The sequence below is a fragment of the Chiloscyllium punctatum genome, chromosome 11 (genome assembly GCF_047496795.1).
Source record: "Chiloscyllium punctatum isolate Juve2018m chromosome 11, sChiPun1.3, whole genome shotgun sequence".
NCBI classification, from domain to species: domain Eukaryota; kingdom Metazoa; phylum Chordata; class Chondrichthyes; order Orectolobiformes; family Hemiscylliidae; genus Chiloscyllium; species Chiloscyllium punctatum.
The window spans coordinates 65360215-65386285 of record NC_092749.1 but is presented as its reverse complement, the minus strand read 5'-3'; the positions used below and the strand labels follow the sequence as shown (position 1 = coordinate 65386285).

At 40.5% G+C, this 26071-nt stretch overlaps 1 protein-coding gene across 2 annotated transcripts in view; it reads right to left on the bottom strand.

The window, feature by feature from the left end:
- LOC140483058 (coiled-coil domain-containing protein 85A-like) overlaps positions 1 to 26071 on the bottom strand; it is a 720436-nt gene that overhangs the window by 30698 nt on the left and 663667 nt on the right. The window lies entirely within an intron of this gene.

Below are 26071 nucleotides of genomic sequence, written 5' to 3'. Positions count from 1 at the left end.
GACACAAAGGGGCCAAATGGCTGAATATTATCTAAAATCCAGTTCTGTTGATATAAAACTCCCAATCTTATACTAACTGCCTTACCAATTGTGAGGTTACGTCTATGTTGCAATCCTTATCTAAACTACTACTAGCTACCAGACTAGAACCACTTACTACCCATGCAGTTAAACTTGGCTAGGCTGTGTAGTCAGCACTGATACGCTTGGTGAAGGTATGTCTTACATGTGGTCATCTTCTCTCTCTCTCCAGGTGGTCAGAGATCCACTGCTAGGTCAGATTGAGTCTTCACTAAGAGAATGGCCAGCAGGTGTCTTTTCTTATGCTCCTCTTTACATTCTTCCAAAATGATCTCTGACCCTCAGTCAATTGATCTTCCAGGTCTAGGGCAAGGTGTTCAAAGGGATCCTTGATGTAATCTATTCTCTGATGTGTCAAGGGCACATCCTCTTTTCCATACATGGTCATGGCAGGAACCCAGGACGCCATCCAATCTGCTCACCATACTGTAAAAATACGCCAAGACACAAACCAACCTTATTTTCCAAGGCAAGCTTGGTCAGTCCTTGCCAGCCTTTGTCTTGTGCAGATGCTTTGTGCTTGAACTGTCCTACAATCAAGCCTGACTGTTCAAAAGATGCCCATTCTGGATTCAGGCCTAGCCATTCAGGCTCTGAGCTACCTGGCCACACTCTGTCACTAGTTTCTATTTCCTGATGCCCTTGTAATACAGGTTTGCTCACACAATCTGCTTCACAGTGATAATGACTTGCTGCACAGTCCTCCTGGTTATTACACAGTGCCTTAGTTCTAAATTCCTTATACTTGGTTTCCTCAATGATCTCACTCCTTTCCTATCTATGAATCTTCAACAGCCTGCAATTCACCGTGATAAGACAATCCTTAAAAATTAATATTTTCTTTGAGGTTATCTGACCTAATCTTTCCTGCAGCTAAATTTATGATCACGCCTGTGAAATATTTTAGGATGTTTCATTATGTATAGAGCAATAAATACAAATTTTTGTTGCTCAATGAACTTGTGCGTGACCTCTTGCTGCCTGTTTCAAGCTCTAGTTCCTGGTTCTCCTTCTGTCATTGCCATCATTTGTCATGTTTTAATGTTTATTCTTACATGAGAGGGTACTATCACTAGATAGGCCAGCATTTTTTCATTTTGTCCACTCCAAACTGTCCTTGAGAAAGTGTTGAATCAGTGCCTTGAACCACTGCAGTTCATGTCATATAGGTACAGTCTCATTGCTACTGGGAAGAGTTTCATGATTTTGACCTAGCGACTTGACAATTATTTGGAATTATTACACATTATCTTTGAGTTATTTTGCATTTCATAGAATCTAGAGTATTGAAGCAGGTCATTTGGTCCATTAAGTCCACACCATCCCTCTGAAAGACATCCCATCCAGACTTGCCCCCGACCCAATCCCTGTAACCCTGCATTTCCCATGTCAATCTACCTAACCAGCACATCCCTGAACATTATGGTCAATTTTAGCATGTCCAATCCACCTAACCTGCACATCTTTGGACTGTGAGATGAAACCAAAGCAACAGGTGTCAGACATGGGAGAATGTGAAAACTCCACACACACCTGAGGGTGGAATCGAACCCAGGACCTAGTGCTGTGAGGCAGCAGTGCTAACCACTGAGCCACTGTTCCACCCTACTTTCCTTCCTGTTGCTCAACAACTGATGGATATCCCTCTGTACTGACAACCACAGCTTAATGCCATAAATAAAGGCACAGTCAAAAAGGGATGAAATCAACCTTTGCAGAGAATCCAGGGTAAGCCAGTATTTCAATCACACATACAAAAAGAAGATGCTGGGTCTTATTCCAGAGGGACTCCATAATATCACTTCACACTTAAACAGAGAGGAGACATCATAGCACAACATCCCCCCCCCACCCCCCCCCCACCCCCACCGAGGCTCTCAGCTTCACTTCTGATGAAAGGCATTTGTCCATTCTCCTGCTCCTTGGATGTTGCCTGACCTGCTGTGTTTTTCCAGCATCACACTCTCAATTCTAATCTCCAGCATCTACAGTCCTCGCTTTCACCTATGAATCAATATATCCTCTATTACCAGACTGTAGTGCAGTCCAATAGTACTTCCAAAAGAGAGAGCTTACAACCAGACTGATTCCTGGGATGAAAACGTGTTGCTGGAAAAGCGCAGCAGGTCAGGCAGCATCCAAGGAACAGGAGAATCGATGTTTCGGGCATCATCCCTTCTTCAGGAATGGGGAAAGTGTGTCCAGCAGGCTAAGATAAAAGGTAGGGAGGAGGGACTTGGGGGACGGGCGTTGGGAATGCGATAGGTGGAAGGAGGTCAAGGTGAGTGTGATAGGCCGGAGTGGGGGTGGGGGCTGAGAGGTTAGGAAGAAGATTACAGGTTAGGAAGGCGGTGCTGAGTTCGAGGGATTTGACTAAGACAAGGTGGGGGGAGGGGAAATGAGGAAACTAGAGAAATCTGAGTTCATCCCTTGTGGTTGGAGGGTTCCCAGGCGGAAGATGAGGCACTCTTCCTCCAACCGTCATGTTGCTATGGTCTAGCGATGGAGGAGTCCAAGGACCTGCATGTCCTTGGTGGAGTGGGAGGGGGAGTTGAAGTGTTGGGCTACGCGGTGGTTGGGTTGGTTGGTCTGGGTGTCCCAGAGGTGTTCTCTGAAACGTTCCGCAAGTAGGCGCCCTGTCTCCCCAATACAGAGGAGGCCACATCGGGTGCAACGGATGCAATAGATGATGTGTGTGGAGGTGCAGGTGAATTTGTGGTGGATATGGAAGTGTCCTTTGGAGCCTTGGAGGGAGGTAAGGGGGGAGGTGTAGGCGCAAGTTTTGCATTTCTTGCGGTTGAAGGGGAAGGTGCTGGGAGTGGAGGTTGGGTTGGTGGGGGGTGTGGACCTGACGAGGGAGTCACAGAGGGAGTGGTCTTTTCGGAACGCTGATAGGGGAGGGGAGGGAAATATGTCCCTGGTGGTGGGGTCCGTTTGGAGGTGGCGGAAATGACGGCGGATGATATGTTGGACATGGAGGTTGGTGGGGTGGTAGGTGAGGACCAGTGGTGTTCTGTCCTGGTGGCAGTTGGAGAGGCGGGGCTCAAGGGCGGAGGAGCGGGAAGTGGAAGAGATGCAGTGGAGGGCATCGTCAACTACGTCTGGGGGAAATTGCGGTCCTTGAAGAAGGAGGCCATCTGGGTTGTACGGTTTTGGAACTGGTCGTCCTGGGAGCAGATGCGGCGGAGACGAAGGAATTGGGAATATGGGATGGTGTTTTTACAGGGGGCAGGGTGGGAGGAGGTGTAGTCTAGGTAGCTGTGCGAGTCGGTTGGTTTATAATAAATGTCCATGTCGATTCGGTCCTGGGCTGACAGGTCTGATGTGTGAAGGGAGGCTGAATTGATCAGAATGATACACATTGAAGAATTTGGTGGGGTGGTGGTGGGGGGGAGGCGGTGGGGCGGTGGAGAATGAGGTTGGATCTCACAGAAACCTAGAAAATTCCAACAGAATTTAATGTGAGGAAATATGAGGTCCTGCAGTTTGGCAGGAAGCATAGATGAGCTGAGTATTATTTATCTGGAGAACGACTGTAGAAAGCTGCAGAACAGAGAGATTTGGGAGTCCTTAAGCATAAAACACAAAAAGCTAGCATCCATATTCAGCAGATAGTAGGGAAGACAAATGGAATATTGGCCTGTACTTCAAAAGACATAGGGTATAAAAGTGGGAGGATTTATTAAAACTATCCAAAACAGTAGTCAGATACACCTCAAATACTGTGAACAGATTTAGGACCTTACTGAAGAAAAGATATACTGGCATTGGAGGCTGCCCAGAGAAAGTTCACTAGGCTGATACCAGGAATGGAGGGAGAGGCTTGTGAGAAGAGGTTGAGTGGATTGGGCCTGTACTTGGTGCAATATAGAAAAATGAGAGTTTTATTGAAACATACCTTATTGAAACATATAAGTCAATTTAATGTCATTGGTGGGTTGCATCTAGAAATAGTAATTTAAAACAAAATTAATAGTCACTTAGGCATTAGTGGGGGAGGAGGAGAGAGGACAAGATAGTCGCATAGTAATAATTTTGCTGGACTGGTAAACCAGAGTTGCAGACTCGGAAAACATAGTAGAATTTAAATTTAATTAATGGAGCTGGCATATAAATCTAGCCTTCGTCATGATGTCACAAAACAGCCATCAACTCTTGTCAAAAAATTCTGGTTCATTAATGCCTTTTAGCAGGGGAGATCAGCTACCCTAAAGGTGTACATGTAATGCCCACTTCACAGCAATGTGGTTGATTCTTAACTGCTATCTTTAAAGGCTAAGCAAGTCACTCAATTCATAATCAATGAGGGATGCACAGCAAATGTTGGTCAGCAGTGCTCACATTCCGAGGAAGAACAAACATCAATTTGCAGTTAATTAAAAATGTGAACTGATCTTGCTGAAATATGAAAGATCTTGGGCCAGACCTCATGTATCTTTGGTAAAGTCTAGGTTGTATCAAGGAATTTGGTGGGATTTTTACAGTGAGCCCTAATAAGATGTTTCACTGTGTGTTACCAAAATTGTCACATTAACTACCTACCCCCCTCCAAATTGTCCCTCACATCCAATTTCAGTCCACATTACCACACTCCATTCCTAGAACAATCTATAACTCAGAGGATTTCCACCAAAAGACTGGCATACCTTGTGCCCCAACCAGCTTTAGATAGGTTCAGTGCACCTAGATGAATATTGGCTTTCCAAAGCTTCCCTGATCACCCAAAGTTGGACAAGTGGAAGATGGCACTGCAATGTAATGAAAGGGACCTGGAGGCACTGAACAAGGTGTGGTGCATAGGAGAGGAATCCTCTTTCTGGAGGTCTGAGGAGACCACACCACCACAGCTTGGCACAAGATCATCACCTGAATCAGTGCCGTATCCAACATCCGGAGGAATGGCTAGCAGTGCTGTAAGGTTGTACCTGAGGCACCACAGCAAGTGCCACACTCTTCTCTCTGCTACCTCACACTCATTCTATCTTTGCTAGCTCACCCACCTCCCAGCAAGGCTCACGCTCTGCTATTCCCACTATTGACTGCAACATCTTCCCTCACACTTTGTCACCTCACCCCAACAAAACTTCCACACCACTAATCCCACATGGTCTCTACGGTGCCTACCTCATCTCTCAGGGCAGCTCATCACCTTTCGACCATCTTCACCAGAACTAAGATCCTTGCCATCCACTTTCACCTCATACACGACAGATGAAATCAGATAAATTAATGCAACAAATACAACCCACAAATATTTTATGAAAACTAATTAATAGTCCCTTTCACCTTCCTCTTTTCTAAGAATAGTCCAATTTCCTCAGTTAATCTACATCCTTGTAACCACTCCAGTGAATCTTTCCTGCACTCTCTCTAAAGATTTTGAACCCTTCCTAAATAATTATTCCCAGAACAGAATGCAATATGCCAGGTAAAATTGGTGTTTTATATGTGACTTCCTCGCTTTTGAACTCTGTGCCCCTATTGATAAACACAGGATTGTACATGTTTCATTTACAGCTCTCTCAATGACAATGACCCTGTTTTGAAACTTATGTAAAACTGAGGTGATAAACTAATTTTGTTTGTCTCAGTTTCAGTTTCGGTGTTCCATCCATCATTAGAAGGTAGTGGAATAATGGTGTTTCCTAGGCCTTCTGCTATTTCCTGTTAAGGCCAATTAAGCTCTGGTTGGCTGCCTGCCAGGAGGGACTGACGCTGTTTCCAACAGTTGGTATGCATATGACTAGTTGTATTGCACTTACCTGTTGTGCTGATCTTATTTTACTGATAATCAAATGCTGAAGTCACATCAACATAACAAATATTCAGCACAAAGATGCAAGTAGACAAACTAGCTTTGGAGAATATATAAATAATAGACATATCCAATTCTGATATTTATTTACTGACATCTAACTCGATGTTTTTGGTTAAAAAGAATAATTTCTATAAGAAAATTTCTTCCTTATTTGTTCTTCTAGTACAATTTAATTTGATAAAATATGACTTCAATGCAACAAGTGAATTTTTATTTCCATCCTATCCCCAAACTATTGATTTAATGAATACTATTGTCTAAAAATTGATTTTCACAAAGTGGACTAGTGATATTCTATCTCCACGTATCTCCTGTTCTGCTAACCAGCATGCAAGAAAAAAATAAAATATTCAGCATAAAAATCCCAAAACTGTTTGATCAGAAGCCCTCTTATCCCAACAGTCAATGGGCACTGAAGCAGCAGTAACAGTCGAATACAGTCAGTTCTGCTGTAACGTGTGTTTCTTCAAAGTGAATTGGCTTTGATGCGATTGGAGAATTTAGATTGTTTTTTGCAGGACGTGAGCCTTCCTTACCTGTATTGGCTATAATGCAATTCCAGCCCCATTAGTTTAAATAGCACAGCTATTGCGCAATTTTCTTATAACACAAGATCACACGAGAGCAGAACTATTGCATTATATTGGAACAGACTGTATAATGAATTTACAAACTTGATTAGGAGGTTTGATATTTCAGATTTATAAATTAAGACCTTGTCTGTTCTCCCATGTAGATGCCATTTCTTCAAAGAATGGCAGAAAAGGTTCTCCCAACTATCCTGCTCAATATCGATCTCTCAAACAGAATCACTTGCCAAATTATTTCCATCATTGCTATTTGTGACCAGAACTGTTTCTCTAAATTAAGGCAGGCACTTTACTGGGGGTGACCACACTTGATCAGCTGTCACTCTTTGGATATTCAGGAATCATGAGGCTTTATATACATGCAAGTACTTTCAATGCTTACCTTCATTAATTTATTCCCAGTTTACATTTTAATCTATACAGGGTTTTGAACATTATAAATAACTTTGATAAGCACTCACAGAGTTGCAATGTCAACTCTCTGGTGAAATTTATTCATAAATTTCAAGAATGAATCTGTCAACTTTAGCTCAATGGTAGAACTATCTTTTTCTGAAAGACAAGGTTGTAGGTTGAGTTGAATTCATATACTTCAGCACATAATCTAGGCTGCACTATTGTGTAATATTGAGGAAGTGCTTTTTTTATTGTCTTTTGGATGTCCAGGTTCAAGGTCCAGTCAGCCTTCTCAGGTCATACGGTCATAGAGTCATAGCGATGGTCATCACGGAAACAGACCCTTCAGTTCAACTTGTCCATGTGGATCAGATGTCCTAAACTAATCTAGCCCCATTTGCCAGTATTTGGCCCATACCCAACTAAACCCTTCCTAGTTATATACCCATCCAGATACCTTTAAAATTTTGTAATTGTACTAGCCTCCACCACTTCCTTGGCAGCTCATTCCATATACACACTATCCTCTGTGTGAAAAAGCTGCCCCTTAGGTCCCTTTTAAATCTTTCCCCTCTTACCTTAAACCTATGCCCTCTTGTAAAGAACTGGAGAGTTCTCCTGTTGTTCTAGAAATGCATATACTTCATCACTAGCAGCAAGTAATTTATCTCAATGTTCTTTTTAGGATCTTTCTGTCTATAAATTGATGGCTGATATTTTACGGACTATTTCTTTCCCTGCCTGCCCCCAGAAAATCTCTCCCTGAGGTCACTTAGAAATGCACATTCTAAGGAATGCAGTGAATGTTATTCCTAAATTTCTAGCATTCGGCTCTTCATTCACCATGCCATCACTTCAGTTGCCTATCTGCTTAATCACACCTTCACATACTTTCATTCATTGCCTTTATACTTAGTTAAAGCTTTCTATCTCACATTGTGCATATCCTATCAGACATAACCCTCATTTCGACTCACTTAAGCTGAAGGGACACATGCATTAATGTCAATGGTAGGCAACAGTCGTAGACATTTTTTGACAGATCTGGCTAAATCAATAAAACAATAGTGGGTGTTACTGGCCTCATAAGGATAATCACAGATTCTCTTCTTCACAATCAACTATCTTTCTAGCTCCTCTACCTTTGCCTTCAATGCCAAGAATAAAGAGCTCACAGACCTCATTGTCATTAAGATTGAGATCAGTTGCTTTTGCCATTTCCCTCGTACAGCCTAGATCATCAGGCCAAATTTTCGCAAACGTTCTTGCTTATATCCTTCTGTAGTTTGTCAAAAGTAGACATTGGGCCACTTCAAACTGATGCTGGAAGCCTAGTGATGGGAGATAAGGAAATAGCAGGAGAACTTAACAAGTACTTTGCGTCAGTTTTCACAGTGGAAGACAGGAGTAATATCCCAACAATTAAAGGGAGTCAGGAGGCTGAGTTGAGTATGGTTGTCATTACAAAAGAGATAGTGCTAGAAAAGCTAAAAAGTCTTAAAATTGATAAATCTCCTGGCCCCGATGGGATACATCCTAGAGTTCTGAGAGAGGTGGCTGAGGAAATACCAGAGGCATTGGTTGAGATCTTTCAAGAGTCACTGGAGTCACGGAAAGTTCCGGATGATTGGAAGATCGCGGTTGTAACCCCATTGTTCAAGAAAGGATCAAGACAAAAGATGGAAAATTATAGGCCAATTAGCCTAACCTCGGTTGTTGGTAAAATTCTAGAATCCATCATTAAGGATGAGGTTTCTAAATTCTTAGAAGAGCAGAGTCTGATTAGAACAAGTCAACATGGATTTACTAAGGGGAGGTCATGCCTGACAAACCTGTTGGTATTCTTTGAAGAGGTGACAAGCAGGTTAGACCAGGGAAACCCAGTGGATGTGGTCTATCTAGACTTCCAAAAGGCCTTTGATAAGGTGCCACACGGGAGGCTGCTGAGCAAGGTGAGGACCCATGGTGTTCGAGGTGAGCTACTGGGATGGATTGAGGATTGGCTGTCTGACAGAAGGCAGAGAGTTGGGATAAAAGGTTCTTTTTCAGAATGGCAGCCGGTGACGAGCTGTGTCCCGCAGGGTTCGGTGTTGGGGCCACAGCTGTTCACATTATATATTAATGATCTGGATGAAGGGACTGGGGGCATTCTAGCGAAGTTTGCCAATGATACGAAGATAGGTGGACAGGCAGGTAGTACTGAGGAAATGGGGAGGCTGCAGAAGGATCTAGACAGTTTGGGAGAGTGGTCCAGGAAATGGCTGATGGAATTCAACGTGAACAAATGCGAGGTCTTGCACTTTGGCAAAAAGAATAAAAGCACAGACTACTTTCTAAACGGTGAGAAAATTCGTAAAGCCAAAGTACAAAGGGATATGGGAGTGCTAGTCGAGGATTCTCTAAAGGTCAACATGCAGGTTCAGTCTGTGATTAAGAAAGCGAATGCGATGTTGTCACTTATCTCAAGAGGGTTGGAATATAAAAACACCATTGTGCTACTGAGACTTTATAAAGCTCTGGTTAGGCCCCATTTGGAGTACTGTGTCCAATTTTGGTCCCCACACCTCAGGAAGGACATACTGGCACTGGAACGTGTCCAGCGGAGATTCACACGGATGATCCCTGGAATGGTAGGTCTAACATATGAGGAACGGCTGAGGATCTTGGGATTGTATTCATTGGAGTTTAGAAGATTAAGGGGAGACTTAATAGAGACGTACAAGATGGCTTGGAAAGGGTGGATGCTAGGAAATTGTTTCCGTTAGGTGAGGAGACTAGGACCTGTGGACGCAGCCTTAGAATTAGAGGGGGTAAATTCAGAACAGAAATGCGGAGGCATTTCTTCAGCCAGAGAGTGGTGGGCCTGTGGAATTCATTGCTGCAGAGTGCAGTGGAGGCCGGGACGCTAAATGTCTTCAAGGCAGAGATTGATAGAATTAAGGGCTACGGGGAGAATGCGGGTAAGTGGAGTTGAAGTGCCCAGCAGCCATGATTGAATGGCGGAGTGGACTCGATGGGCCGAATGGCCTTACTTCCACTCCTATGTCTTATGGTCTTATGGTCTCCAATCTCTTCCTCTTGAAGTTCAGTCTGTTCATGAGACACACTTTCTGCACCCTCAATCCTCTTCCCACTGGACTGACAGTCCTTCATTTTAACATGAAATGTATTAGATTAGATTCCCTACAGTGTGGAAACAGGCCCTTTGGCCCAACAAATCCATACTGACCCTCCGAAGAGTAACCCACCCAGACCCATTTTCCTCTAACTAATACGCCTAACACCATGGGCAATTCACCTAACCTGCACATCTTTGTGATGTACCCTCCAACTCTAACAGGGGAGGAAACCCACACAGACACGAGGAGAATGTGCAAACTCCACACAGACAGTCACCCGAGGCTGGAATCAAACCTGGGACCCTAGTGCTGTGAGGCAGCAATGCTAACCACTATACCACCGTGCCACCCCATGTATTGTGTGATCTTTCTTATTAACATGAAGACAATTACTTTTGATCCTCATCAGGAATGCAATGAATATTAAATAACAGAGTTAAGTTTAAAGGCATGAAGGTGGTAAAACTAAGGGAAGTCTTCAACAGAATTTCTCATTGGTAAACAAAGCTATGTACTAAAATGTAAAGACAAGCTCACCATTATATGGTCCATGGTTATTTCAGGAGATCGTGAAATTAAAACACACCAAAAAAATCATTGTGGTCAAATCATATTACAGACATGCCATTTACAAAAAGTGTCATAAATATTTAATAAAAATGCAAATTGCTTCAATATTAGAAGTTTCAATATCATAGTCCAGTTAAAAAATGATCTGTATCAAGTACTCTTACGTCAATTATGCAAAAGATCTGACCCAATTTAAGTTCAATGTTATTAAAAATACAGTGACTTAGAAAAGAAAACACAACTAAAGTATTTCACTCTATGAAAATGCACAAATTTACATGATTTATGCAAATTGTATGATTTATGCCACCTGACTGTCATATGCCCTATCCTGTTGAATTTTTCAGATTTGAAGTAAATGTTTTATTTCCTGTTAAAGTCATTTGTAAATTAAATGGAACTTATAGATTTAAGGTGTGATATCAAGTGTAGAAATCAATTTTGTAAGAAAAGATGGAATGAAGGTTGAGATACTTGTTGCAATCTATAGATGTAAAACATTGCACCAGCAAGACAGTGTTTGACTGCAACTGATAATGCTAAACCTATGTAGCAGGTGAGTCACAGAAGGTGGCATGAATAATAATCTAGCTCCATACTGACCTGGAGCTTATGGGGACATGCTCTCAGTCATAAGATAGTGATAGTGAAGGCATGGGTGTGGCGTAATGAAAAAATGTTGTCAGCTCATTTTTGATACCTACTGATTTTCCCAAAAAGTTTCTTTTCATAGTGTATCACTCAAAAAACAAAACCCTCACACTGGGACATTGAACGAAACTATCATTAGATTCCAAACTAATTAACCAAAAGGCATGAGGTCCTACTGTATAGAGGTTCATGAATTTTATGAAATCTGAGGGGACCTTGTAATAGAGAATAAGGCAGAACATGGACAGAGGGACCTAAACTTCACCCAACCCTCACCCACATTTCATTCAGCAGGAATATTCCAGCTCTTCAAGGTCCTACAAGGAAAGCTAATAACAAATTCTAAAAAAAAACCTCTGAGGCCTCTGTTGGCCCTAACTGTTCTTTCTGAAAACTTAATGAAGAAGTCTAATTTATTTCCTAACTCAGATCAGCAATTAAAATTTGATCTCTGTATATAAAGAAGGGCTCTAATGACTTCAACTGAATACCCTTACTGCCTGCTTACAGGAGCTGGTTTCAATGGAGATGTTTGCATGAAGGGAATGAGGTATATGAATGGAAGAAACATAGTGGGAGTGCTAAACCATACCACGCAGCAACAGCCACAGTTGAACAATGGGAGTTTGACATATTGCTGTCGTTCAAGATGATAAAGCATTCAACTTTTGCCACCTCCTTAGCCAAAGCTGGACTTCATGCAAGAAATGTAGACAGTAATATCAATCATTAAGGGGTTTCTATCTTTACTGGATGATGTAATATGTTGCCTTACATCTTTATGAGGTGTATCTTTAAAGCACTGTCAACCATTCCACCTTCATCATGATACAATATATTAGGCCCATGACTTATTGGGTAATCTGAACCAGCAGTGGTAGAGATCAGGAGAAACTAAGGATTGCAGATGCTGGAGATCTGAGTCAAGAGGGTGGTGCTGGAAAAGCCCAGCAGGTCATCACAGCATCTGAGGAGCTGGAGATGAAGGACTTACACCCAAAAGGTCAATTCTCCTGCTCCTCGGATGCTGCCTGACCTACTGTGCTTTTCCAGCACCACAATTTCGACAGTGATATAGATTAGATGCACTATACATAAGGACCCAGTAAGGTTAGTTTGATTTTCACATGAAGAACCCACATTGTTGCTTCATCAATCCTTGTGAGTGATTGGCATGTTTACATCTGAAGAGAAGAATGCAACATGGCAGCAGCATGCTTTTGAAGATTGATTGTAAAATAAACAAGCCTCAACTACTCTATATCTAACTGAACAAAAGAACTAGGGTGAAAGATAAATAATGCTCAAAAAACATCATGGTTATTTCAACGATTCTGCATCTCTGTAGGAATTCTATACATACTCTGGTCTTGTGTGGAATCAACCTTATAGTTCATCCTAGTGAGATTGTTCAAATTTGGGGCAGTTTAATTAGTGAAGTCTAGTTGCAGCAAAGTTGAAGCAGGCATCCAACCTAAATGCCAGAGTCTAAAGTGATATCTCATTTTAAGCAGAACTCACAGACAGGGAGACTGAAGCTAAATACTGGGTGGGCAAAAATAATCCATCTAGTAACAGGTCCTAGCAATGAGAAAACCGTAAAACAAAACCTTTTCACTGAAACTGGAAGAAATGAAAATAACTGTCAAAAATTTTCAAATAGCAATAAAAATAATGAAAAACCAGCAGAATGACAATAAAATTTCCAACATTTAGTTGGATATTAACAAATCTCCAATTTGAATATGTTGTTTTATAAGGCATTACACTGTTTTCTTAACCTCAATTTTTCTGAATCAGAAAAACAGGCCATTAGATCTAAAATTCGTCTTGGTAATGAAGGCCCCCACAGAACATTGTCAGGTATATCTGATGGCAAAAGGTGAGAAAAAATATGTTCAAGACTCAAAGATACATGACTCTCAGCTTTAAAATACATCACCTGGAACTCATGTTTATCCCAGGCAACAATCAAGACAATATTTATCAATTCATAGGTAGATGAAGGTAGATAGGTACAGAGACAAGGAGCGTGATTATAACTCCATGAAGTCAGAAGTCACATGACACCAGGTTATAGTCCAACAGGTTTATTTGAAATCATAAGCCATCCGACCACTGCATATTCATCAGGCGAAGTCACTACAGAAGCAGCACTCCAAAAGCTCACGATTTCAAATAAACCTGTTGAACTATAACCTGATGTTGTGTGACTTCTAAATTTGTCCACCCCAGTCCAACAACAGCATTTCCACATCACAACTTAATGAAAGTAGTGCCAGCAAACAAAATGACCGAGATCATGATAGCATGTACCCCAATGGAAGTATTCAAAAATTATATATTAGATCACCTCAAAGGTTATACCTTGGGAGCACAACTACAAGGCCATATTTGAGGATGAACAGTATGTATGTGCAACTTGTGCACCATTGGTGCAGTAGCCAATGAACCAAGCTAAGTAATCAATGAAAGAGGTTCATCCTCATATATGTACCAGAAATTACCCAGCTCTTGCTGTTGTATGCAAGACATGTGGAACATTAGAACTTACAAAGTGACATTGGAAACCAAAAGTCACACAAGCAATATGTTCAAGACAGTCAAGAGCCATTCAAAAAAGTGCCAAAGCCAGATCTATGAAATGTCTAACTAAGCCACATGGACATATGATGAGCGTAACAAGAGCATAGACACAGAAACTGAGCAGATATTAAGCACAGTGAACATTAAAGAATGTATTGGCACCATGATAGCAACAGAAGTCTTTGCCATAATTCAGATTACATGTCCAGAGATGAAGGGTGGGGATAATCCCTATTCAAATCTGGATATTGGTGCAGGAGCAAATATCCTTCCACTTTGCACATTGTGTATAGATCCATTTGGTACCTTCTTCATACACAATGTAGTTCTGTCATTGCCAGTGCACTCATGTCTACCAGGTAAAATATTTGTGGTTTGCACGCTGAACAGCATTGCATTATTAATGTGCCATTGCAAGAAGCGGGTGACCCATTGAATTCAATTAAGTTGGCTGTTGTCAGTTGTACGACTGGGTTCAAACCAAAAATCAGTCCAAATGTAGGAAATTTGAACTAGCTCTCATGCCAATGTTGATTTTGAGTTTAGCTTTGTCATTTTTCCTTGGGCAATGACAATGATTGAGGCAAAAGCTTGTAACTGCTTGACTTAGTCCACATAATATATTACAGTACTTCACAATATGAAAAGTCTATTTGTCCCATGGTTAGAGGTTGCTCTATTCTGTGCAGTTGCTTTTTCCTTCCACTTTTTATATATTATCGTGTTTCAACTTATACATGTCCTCTCTTAGTTTAGCACACGGCTGACTCCTTTCATCCCTTCACATTTTAAATAGCCTATACCTCAGTTTGTATTCAGCTGATTGTCTGTATGGACATAGCCTTGACTTGCGTCAGCCTTGCTATGACCTTTGGGAGAAAGTGACAACTGCAGATGTTGGAAAATCAGAGTCAAAAAGTGTGGTGCTGAAAAAACACAGCTAGTCAGGCAGCATCTGAGAGGTAGGAAAGTCAGCGTTTCGAGCATAAGCTCTTCATTAGGAATGTGGGGGGGGGAGGGCAAGGGGGCTGAGAGATAAATGGGAAGGGTTTGGGCTGGGGAGTAGGTAGCGGGGAATGCAACAGGTAGCCAAAGATGGGGGATGATGGTGATAGGTCAGAGCAGAGGGTGGAGTGGATAGGTGGAAAGGAAGATGGACAGGTAGGACAGTTCAAGAGGGTGGTGCTGAGTTGGAAGGTTGGATCTGGGATAAGGTCAGGGGAGGAGAGATGAGGAAAGTGCTGAAATCGACTTTCAGTGAGGCAGGAGCAAGCTGAGGCAATTGATCGAATGGGACAGTCAGGTTTGTGAATTTTGGGGAAGAGGTAGAACCAGGCAATGTGGGGTTCGTGGACTATGAGGTTGGAGACCAATTTCACCAGTTTCCTCATCTCCCCTCCCCTGACTTTATCCCAGATCCAACCCTCCAACTCAGCACTGCCTCACTGGCTGTGCTTTTCCAGCACCACACTTTTTACTATGGCCTTGTTTACCCAGATCTTTGGTGCACTCCTTGCTGCTGTTACCACACTGCTGCATCTGCCTTCTGTTTGTTGTGCCTTGTGTAGCCTTTGGCAACATCTTTGGAGCTAGATTTCTTATGCACTAAATTAATGTCCTTTTGTATTGCACATTTTGTATCGATCTACGAATGGAGGGCAACTTTGTGGTGAGTGCATTCGATTGTGCTTAGGACACAGTTTCTTGCTGTTTGTATACTGACTACAGTATCTATACTGTTGGCTGCACTTAGTGCTTGCAGGTGCTGTTGTCTAACTGCAATATTTTTGTATTTTCTGCCAATGCTGTTAATTTGTTTTATTACCAGGAGGCTTTTTTGGAATGCTTTGATATGTGTTGAGTCAATCATCAACTCCAATATTTGTTCCAACAGTTCTTTTTCTAAGAAATCACACTTGTGGCACATATGAAAGCATCTACGGACAAATTGATCTATTGATTCCTATGGCTGTTGTTGGTAGGACATCAATTCAAAGCAATGAATTTTAACATGGACTCTTCCATGAAGCTGATTTTTTAGTACTTTGTTTATTTTTGCAGAATATATTTCTGATACTCTTCAGATAAGCCCAATATATCAACTCTGTGCAATCTGTCAATACCGAGTGCTAATATTATTTTGACAGTTTGTTGAACCAGTTCTTCAGCTGCTTGGTTTATGAAGCATAGCTGCATTATTTTTAGACTTACTTTTAAGTTTGAACTCATTCGGGTTCCACGATATTCTAATTAATGCTGGGAGATTTAGTTCCCATCCTTCTGCTGATTTTCTGTCTTTTTCAGTCATCAAGGATCTACAGGAATCTTTCATTAATCCTGCTACAAATGGGTCACAGAATATGCCTTCAGCAATGTTTCAGCCTGTGATCTTTGCTTTTGCTTTTTATTTTCATTTTAAATATTTTATCATGCGTTAGTTTAGACATGCTCTTTCTTAGTTCAGTACAGGATGATTCCAAATGGATCTTCAAATTCAGAATAGCTTTTGACAGGCTTTTGATTCAGCTGGCTGCCCATATGGACATGGCCAGCTCAAAGGTATTCTCAGTTTGTAAAGGAACATTATTTTCTCCTGTTTTCTGGACTGCAGGTACTTAAGGATTGCTCTTGTATCTTGTTTGTTGTTTCTTCCTTTGGTCATCAAACTTGTATGGCTGTTTAATTTGTTCTGTTTTATTTCTTTAAAGAGAAAGGTCACTGATGTACACCATGTAGTAATGTCCCTGTTCTATCTAAATGCCATACATACGAGGTATCTGGATTCTACTCACTTGAAAATCTCTGCATTTATATATAGCTAAACAAATATTTATAATGCAGACTAATCTCTAGACATCTCTAGTAATCTTTGTCTAGGGTGTTGCAATGCAACATGACTATGGACTCTGGCTATGTAATTACATGCAGGTACCTGGATCATCTTAGTGAGTTTTCAGATTTGTAGCTCAGGTTAAGGTTCTGGATGTAGGTTTGCTCGCTGAGCTGGAAGGTTCATTTCCAAACATTTCGTCACCCTGCTAGGTAACATCTTCAGTTGGCCTCAGGCAAAGCACTGCTGATAATTCCTGCTTCCCAAACATATAAATAGAAAGCAGGAATTATCAGCAGGGCTTCGCCTGAGGCCCACTGAAGATGTTACCTAGTAGGGTGACGAAACATCTAGAAATGAACCTTCCAGCTCAGCGAGCAAACTTACATCCAGAACATGGTTTATCTGTCCATTGAGCTTCTGAAAGAGACAAAACTCTTAAAATGACAAGACAACAGTCACCATTCATGGTGTTGTCAAGATAGTGTTGTGGTTCATGAGAAGCATCACCCATTAATACATGCTTACACTGGGAGAAGATCACCTTACTCTGCCAGGCAGATCATCAGCCAACAGGTTACCTGACACTATTTGAATCAACTATGCATCCCTAATCCTAATGTGCATACTTCACCGTACCATAGAATGAATATGGAATTGCTCTTTCGGCTTTTAATCCCCTATTTGGTCAGATTTGCTCTGGATATCAATAACCCAAGACAATTCTAACAATGGAATATATCCAATGTTCTTTATTAAAGCAAAGTATGTTATAGAAAAACTGCAAGCCTCTTATCCATATAATATTTACATTCTCTTTCATGAAATCTTTAATACAGACTTGTCCAAAGGAAAAACTAAAGAAGGTGATAAGTCCACTCTCTCTCTCCAATTCTGATTATTGATTGTTATACCATTCCCTGAGGCTAACTAAACTTTTACTGTGAGGAAAGCTGCTTTATACTCTTTTTATACAATGCAGCTCTGCATTCAAACTCTTTGGCACTAACCAGTCTCCAGAAAATGATCAGCTTGACTACTGGATGATATCACAAATCTGTCATGTTTTCCATGTCAGTTTGATCAATTAACTCATTAAGCCTTGCTTCTGTCTCCTTGAAAAGGTGCTTAGCTCTTGCCTTAAACTTTGACATTAAAACTTTAGCTTGTGGTCACTGTTCATCATTTTGTTATTGTCCAACAACAGCACAACTCCATGACAATCACAAATTCAGCTAATAAATAATCACAGCGTCACATCTGATTCACTGTGTCTGTTTTAAACAAAACTTCAGCTTTTCCAGAGTTACAGTAACAGTTCGGACCATTACTGCTCAGTTACAGATTTGATATAAACAAACACTCACATCTCTTCAGCCTAACACAAACACTTTAAAAACCCATGATCTCTTCCTAATCATAAGGTTATCACCTAGTTTCATATGTTTTTTCCTTCTCATTTCATTCTAATTTAATTTTATTTTTGCTAAATCAGCAAATATTAGGTTAATATCCACAGTGTGGATAAGCCTCTCAAGTTATTATTCATTAATGCTTCCAGAGGTACATGACACATGAAATGATAAAAGGGAATGGTGAAAGGTACCTACAAGAAGCCTATGCATAATAAAAAAACAAGTTGAATATTATACAGAAAGATTGTGTAGAATGTCCAACTGATGGTCCGGAGAGATCAGCAGAAATTGTCAAATATGCCTAGAACTAAGATTGTATCAAATCTGTATACAAACAGCATGTGAGTGTGATGAAATGGATATGAAACTGAAATAATACCACAAACAGAAATACCAGATAATCCTACTGAAATTAGAACAAGATCTACTTCACAACACGAACAAAATAATTCTAGCTAGCATTCTGAAACTAGATCAGCCTCCAGTAAAGGTCATCATACCTGAAGCTCAACAGAAAAGAAAATTCCGAATACATTGTCAATTTATTTCTTTCTGTTAAAGCATATTCGGATATAATGTTATTGTTTTGGTTTCACTGACTCTTCAAGAATGAATATGCTATCAGGGAATATGAGAGATGTTGAAATAGGATGATATATACCTTTGGACAGCCATACCTTAAACTACCATCAATTATTATTCAATAAGGTATGATATATTAGTCCCAGGGTCTGTTTGGGCAGTCTGAAGCAGCAATGACATCGTTCAGATGTAGATGTAGACACCCAGTTAATCTGTCAGCAATTTCATCTTCAAAAGAAAACCTCATGTCACTGTTTCACTACTCTGTGGTGGATATATTTATTTGTAGAAAAGAGTATAACTTGGCCCAAGCCCAGAAGTGGCAAACATGAGGATCTTGAGTCTTCATTAGAAGCAGCATTCCACTTTATAATGTAGCCACCTCGACAGTGTGGGTTCAACTTGAACATACACTATGGGCTTCTTTGGGTGATAATTGGTTTATAGGGAGTTAGTATAAACCAAACAATTTTGAATCCACTTTGAAATCTTCATGTGCAGAGTGCAGTAGATGATCACTGTGCAATATCAGGTGAATGTTTATCAAAGTTGGTCTTTGGACAGAAGTAAGTTATTGGAGGACAGATGAAATGGAACAGATATTGAAGAGGACAGATCCTGAGATGGTAGATTGGAAATTGTTCAACAAGTTGTTGCTGATGGTCAGCAGATTACTGTTGGTGCACTTATGAGGAATCTTTAAATCTCCAGTTCACTCAAAGCCTGCCAAGAATGATAACTTGGACAGACCTGTAGTCTGAAGAGCATTAAGGTGAATGATGTAAGCTTTTAAAAGGCCCTTCATGTAATTCAATTAACCTTTGTGTGACTGCTGCTAATACTGTTACACTTTTTAATGAACAGCTAGGAGATATTTTGAGCTGACATGTTCAGAAGAATAAGACCATAAGATGAAGAGCAGAAGTAGGCCATTCAGCCCATCAATATTTCACATCATTCAATTAACTTATAGCTGATCTGATAATCTTTAACTTCTATTTCCCGACTTTTCCACATAACCCCATTTTCCTTTACTGTTTAAAATCTGTCTATTTTAGCCATGAACACACAAAACGATCCCACTTCTACAGTCCTTTGTGGTAATTAATTCCACAGATTCACTGCCCCAATTCCTCCTCATCTCTGTCTTAAATATGCAACTCCTTGTTCTGAGATTATGCCCTCTGCTTTTAAACTCTCTCTCAAAGGGAAACAACCTTTCTGCATCGACACTGTAAAGTCCCCTATGAATCATACAAATTTCAATAAAGTTGCCTTTCATTCTTCCATATTCCATGTACTGGCCCAATCTACTCATCTCTCTTCATATGACAGTCCCTCCATACTTTGTGAGCTTTAACTGGACTCGCCAATGACAGTATACCTTTTCTTAGGTGGGAGCTGAAAACTGTTCAGTGTTTCACCTCTGGTTTGACTTGTGCCTTGTATGGTTTTAGCAAAAACTCCCTACTTTTAGATTCCATCCCTTTTGAAATAAAGACCAATATTTAATTTACTTTCTCTATTACCCACTGAATTTGGATGTTAGCTGTTTGTGATTCATGGGTGAGGATTCCCAAATCCATTTGTTTCATAGCTTTCTGCAGTCTTTCTCCACTTAAATAATATTCACCCCCTCTATTCTTTTTCCTGCCAAAGGGCATATCCTCACTTTCCTCACATTATATTTCATTATATTACATTATATTGACATGCAACAACCATAACCATTTTTTCTTGTGCTACGTATAACTGTGACCAGCAGCAGGTTTTTCCCTGGATTGCCAGCAACTCCAATTTCACTTGGTGCTGCTTCATGCCAAACCCAGTTGAATGCTGTCTTGATATCAAGGGCAGTCACTCATCTCACCTTGTGGGTTCAGCTTTTGTCTATGTTTAGACAAAAGTTGTAATGTAATCAAAAGCTGAGCGGCTCTGGCAGAAACCAAACTGACTATCACCTAGATAGTGCCTTGAAAGCACTGTCAAGTCAATTAATTATTGAGAATAGACTAATAGGATCAGAATTAGCCAGCTTGGATTTGTCTTGCTTTTTTGTGAACTAGACATTTTTTTACATTGCCCAGTAGATGCCAGTGTTGCACCAAATCGGAACAGTTTGGCAAGGGGTAAAACCTGTTCTGGAATACAAGCCGTCAGAATTGTTGCTGAAATTTTGTCCGAGTCCATAGTCTTTGTATTCTCCGCTGCTTCAGCTGTTTATTAATATCATGTAGAGTGAATCAGTTTGGTTGAAGACTGGTATCTATGATGTTACAAACCTCAGGAAGAGGCTAAAGTGAATCATAAATTCAATCCTTCTCATAAAGATGGAAGCAATTGCTTTAGCCTTGACTTTAGCACTGATGTCTGGGTTATCTCACCACTCAGTAGGGTAATATTTGTGGAGACATCTCATCCATTGAGTTGCTTGATAATCTACCATGACTGATGACTGGATGTGGCAGGATGGCAGGGCTTAGTTCTTGATTATGGGATTACTTATCCCAGCTACTGTGTGCTGCTTCTACTGTTTGGCATGTAAACAGACCTGTGTATAAATAGCTTCACCAGGTTGACATCACATTGTGATATGCCTGGTGCTTCATTGAACCAGAAGTGATCATCTGGCTTGATGGCAATTATAGAGAGTGGGATATGACTGTCCGAGTTTACTTATTGTGAATGAATATAATTTTGCTGTTACTGATGACCCACAATACCTCATGAATGCCCAATTGTGCATTGCTAGATGTGTTCTAAGTCAATTACACTTAGTACTATGACAAAACATGATGGTGAGTATTTTCAATATGAAGACAGATGTCACTCCCAACAATAGTGTCATGGATGGTTGAGGTTGAGGTTTTGCCCTCTTGTTGGTGTTTTCACTGCCTGCTGCAGACCCTGTGAGGCAGTTACATTTTTTTAGGACTCACTCAGCTGAGTCAGTCGTGGTGTCACTGAGCCATGTTAAGTGGTGGGCATTGCCACCTCCACCCAGAGTGGAGGTGTTCTGAACCCCTCAGTGCATCCTGCAAGTGGTGTTCAACATGAAAGTACTGATTCAAGGGTACTTTCATTTCTCTGATGATGCCATGAGATTTCATGGGGCCTCGAGTTAATTTGCAGTCTCCCCAACTGAGTATCATTGCCATCACCTCTGGTGGGTCTGTCTAGTGGTGTTTTGGGCATTGTCTCTGAGGTGTGATTCCGTGACATGACTATGTCAGGCTGTTGCTTGACTGGTCTATGGGACAGCTTTCCCAATTTTGGCACAAATCCCTGGATGGGGGTAAGGAGAACATTGCAGAGTTGATAGGACTGTATTTACTGTGTTGCCATTTCGGGGCCGAGATTGATGCCAGGTGGTTCATCTAGTTTTATTCTTTTGTTTTGACTTTGTAGTAGTTTGATATAACTGAGTGACTTGCTAGACAATTTCAGAGGGCATTGTTAACCATATTTCTGTGGGTTGTGAGTCACAGAACATCCAAGATTCTTAGAGGACTTGAAAGGATAGGTGTGGAAAAGTTTTTCTCCTTGTGGTAGAGTTTAGAATGGAGGGCATAATTTCAGAATAAGGGTCACAAATTTAAGACAGAGATGAAGAGAATTTTTTTCTCTTAAATGTTAGTGAATCTGTGGAGTTCTTTACCACAGAGAGCTTTTGAGGCTGGGTCATAAATATATTCAAGGTTGAGCTATCCAGATTTTTAATCAGAAAGCAATTGAGAGTTACAAGGAAAAGGCAGGAAGGTGGAGTTGAGGATTATCTTTCCAGAGTTGAGAGTGTGGTGCTGGAAAAGCACAGTAGGTCAGGCAGCATCCGAGGAGCAGGAGAATCGATGCTTCGGGCATAAACCCTTCATCAGGAATGAAGGGCTTATGCCCAAAATGTCGATTCTTCTACTCCTCAGATGCTATCTGACCTTACTGTGCTTTTCCAGCACCACACTCTCAACTCTGTCTCCAGTTCTCACTTTCTCCTAGATTATTAGATCAGCCATGATTTCTTTGAGTGGTGGAGCAGGCATATTGGGCTGAATAGCCTACTTCTTCTCCTACATCTTATGGTCTTATTTTCTTCCTTAAAGAATATAAGTGAACCCATTAGATTTTTATGACAATGGTCACCATAAGGTTTCAATTTAGACTTTATTTTGAACCCCAGCATGCAGAATTAAATAATGTCCCTAGACATTAGCCTGGGGTTCTGGATTACTAGTCCAGTGACATTCCCACAACATCTCCACCTCCTCTGTGTGTGTAATCTCCCATTCATCAAGAGATCTGATGAAGCAAGATTGCTCTGCAGTCATGTAGATCAGTAATTTAGCAGGGCTAAAGTGATGTCACCAATCTTCAACGAAGATTTGATGGTGTAACCTCCCTTTTGATTTCTCCATCAGCCTTTGGGTAACTTGGATAGTAAGTGATGTGGACAAAATTGTTGGTCTTGTTAAAACATTTGAAGCAATCATAATCGAACAGGGGATCATGGTCAGGGATAACTAAATTAAGAATAACATGTGGAGGAAATGTTTTGTTCGGCATCGCAATAACCATTCCCAAGTGGCGCCTGAGGTTGGATGACCTTGGTAATAATCAAATGGGAGCAACAATCCAATGTTTTATCTTTGATCATAAAAGAAAAGTCATCCTGAAATATTCCCAAGATTGAGATAATATGACATCAGTGGTTCCATATGGTTTTAACTTTGAATGGCACAAGTAATACAATTAGATGTCATGTCCTCAAAAGCTTTGGAGATTCATGACCTCCAACCTGAATTGTTGGCCTTTGTCCAGTACTTAGTGATGTCCAGATGACTCTGGTGTAACTGTTCACCCGACAGCTATGAGAACATTGTTCAGCACAGACTAACAAGTCACTCCGCAGGCTGAATATTGTTTCAGAATTCAAATGATAGGAATGTAAATCAGTCATCTTGTAACTCAGAATTCCTGTTTCTGTGTCCATGATATTGAGAAGACATTGAACAGTTTGGACATAAGAATTTTATTTAAAAAAAAGTGAACTTGTGGCTTTTTCTTTGGAACTGAGGTCAAAATTGTATGTGGCCTGTAATCCATTTGTGGCCATCAGAAGACTTTGGAAAAATGGCCAAGCAATGCTTTTTGAGAGACTTTATTGTCCTTAATTGCTGAAGAGAAACTGCCTTTTAAAGAGACTGTGTTATCAGTTGCCGAGCAACTCTTTCTCATCTCAGTTTCAAAATCTTTGGAAGTCAGAAGGAAGAAAACACCCAAAGCTTGCACTAAAGTTTCAAATCTCTCCCTCCTTCTCTTGGCTGAAGTGATTGGAAAGTTTCACATCTCAGTGTATTGACCACTTTGTAAACACGGAGAAGGTAGACTCTGATTGCTTTCCAAAGACAAAGAACCAGCTTGATTTTCATCTGAACTGAATCTTGTTTGGAAGATCTGCCATTGATCTTTGGCTATCAGCAATTATTCATCCATTAACTAGAAATCCAGTGGACTGTGAGAATTCAATAAATTCTATATTTTGTTCTTTAGACCACTGGCCAGTCAGGGTGGGCTTTTGTTACCCTTTTCAATTTATTATCTCTGAAGTTTTGTTATGTTTTGTGTCACATTTGTATTGGGATTAAAGGGGATAGGCTTCGCATTCCTGATTATAGATTAGATGTTGAATAGTTTTGGAACATCTCGGCTCTCATTCTTGACACATTATCTGGCACTCTACTGACATATCATGCTAGTTTGTGAGAGCTATCTCATTGAATTTGGAACAATAGTCTCCCTAGTGCAATGGTAGTAGATATGGGCTGTAATGGATAAATAGAATGCATTTTAGCATTCACTCTAGTCCTAAATATTGGTCCTTGATTGCATGAATGGCCCATTGCTGCCCAGTTAAGACACTTAAATGTGGTGGTCCTTCACAAAGACAGGTGGATGGAGTTCTCACTAGCATTCCAGCTGGCAGATAAGATCTCTATCTCTTCATAAAATTCCAATCGATGAATCGATCATCAAGTAATTGTCATTAAGTCAAACTCCTTCGTAGTCTTGCTGGTTCAAGAAACATTTATTTTTAAAAGAATTGTTGGCTGTTTCAGAATCATTTGAAGGATTGACCAAAGGATAGAACTGTACCATCGCAATGAGAGTTGCCGACTACTGATCCCATGTATTACTAACTGAAAAACTCTCCTTCCGGTTAATAACCTCCAGCAAGATCTCGCGAGCAGAAAAAAAACTTACGGCTAAGTTGTCTTGTGCAATTCAAGCGTAACTAGCATAATTGGATAAAAAGAAATCACAGAATTGTAAGCAAAAGTTAACAAAATGAGTTTCTAAGGTCTCTTGCACTTGTTTCAAAAATGCATTACTTTCGAAATTAGCCTTACCCACAAAACTGATCATGCTCCTGATGAACTTGTCATTACTGGAATTCTGCTAAGCTCATTTGCAGACTGTTCATGAGGCTCGAAACTTCAAATTGGTTCTTTAGGGTTTAAGAACACTAATGGGCATGTTTCACATTTTGGTTCGTTTTAATGTACCAGGAAACAAACTTTTGTACCTCAATATAACTACAGTTATTGACTACACATTTCCAAAGTCAGTTTCAGTTAAGTAAAATCATGCACTCACAGATGGTGGAATTTGGCACAATGATCAAAAATGTTTATTGTTTCGTAAGGAATCCATTTTCAGCTGCATCATTCAAACTGTACTAAGTTGCCAGTCTTAAATAGATTAGGAAATGCTTATGGAAGTAATTTTAAAAAAATAATTAATGCTCTTGCACACAGCCTGATTATATTTGCAGATGATGAATATGGTGTCATGGGAACCGGTTTGAGCAGAAACTCCAGGGAAAAAAATACAGGTTTCAAACCTGGTGAGATTTTCTGCAGAATTTGTGTCTGGATCAGTGACTGTGCACTAAGTGGAACTCTCTCCCAAAATACATGTTCTCACAAGGTACAAGGGCCACCTAACATCAGTAAGTTTCTACCGATGGACAAGAATGGTAAGCTTGTGGAACAACATCTCATCTTTTGATCAGAAACTTTATCGACTTCCAGACTCAACACTAAGTTTCACAATTTCAGACTGTAAATTCTGTACCCCTGGCCCCTCACCACTAACTTTATTTATCATACAGAGTATACAATACATCTTTATGTGACATGGTCATGAGTACCATCGCAGTATTATAGCACGTGACCTGACGGTATAAAGGTCTCACTCTCCATCTTTCTGGTGTCACTTGCAACATGGCACGTCGAGGAAAATGTACCCTTGTTTGAAACTAAATTGATGAGTCCTAGCCCAGACACACAGTGTCTGAAAATGTTGTACATGTGCAGATACCAGGAGCTATAATAAACTTCTATTGAATCTTTTTACATTACGTAACTCATGCCTAGCTC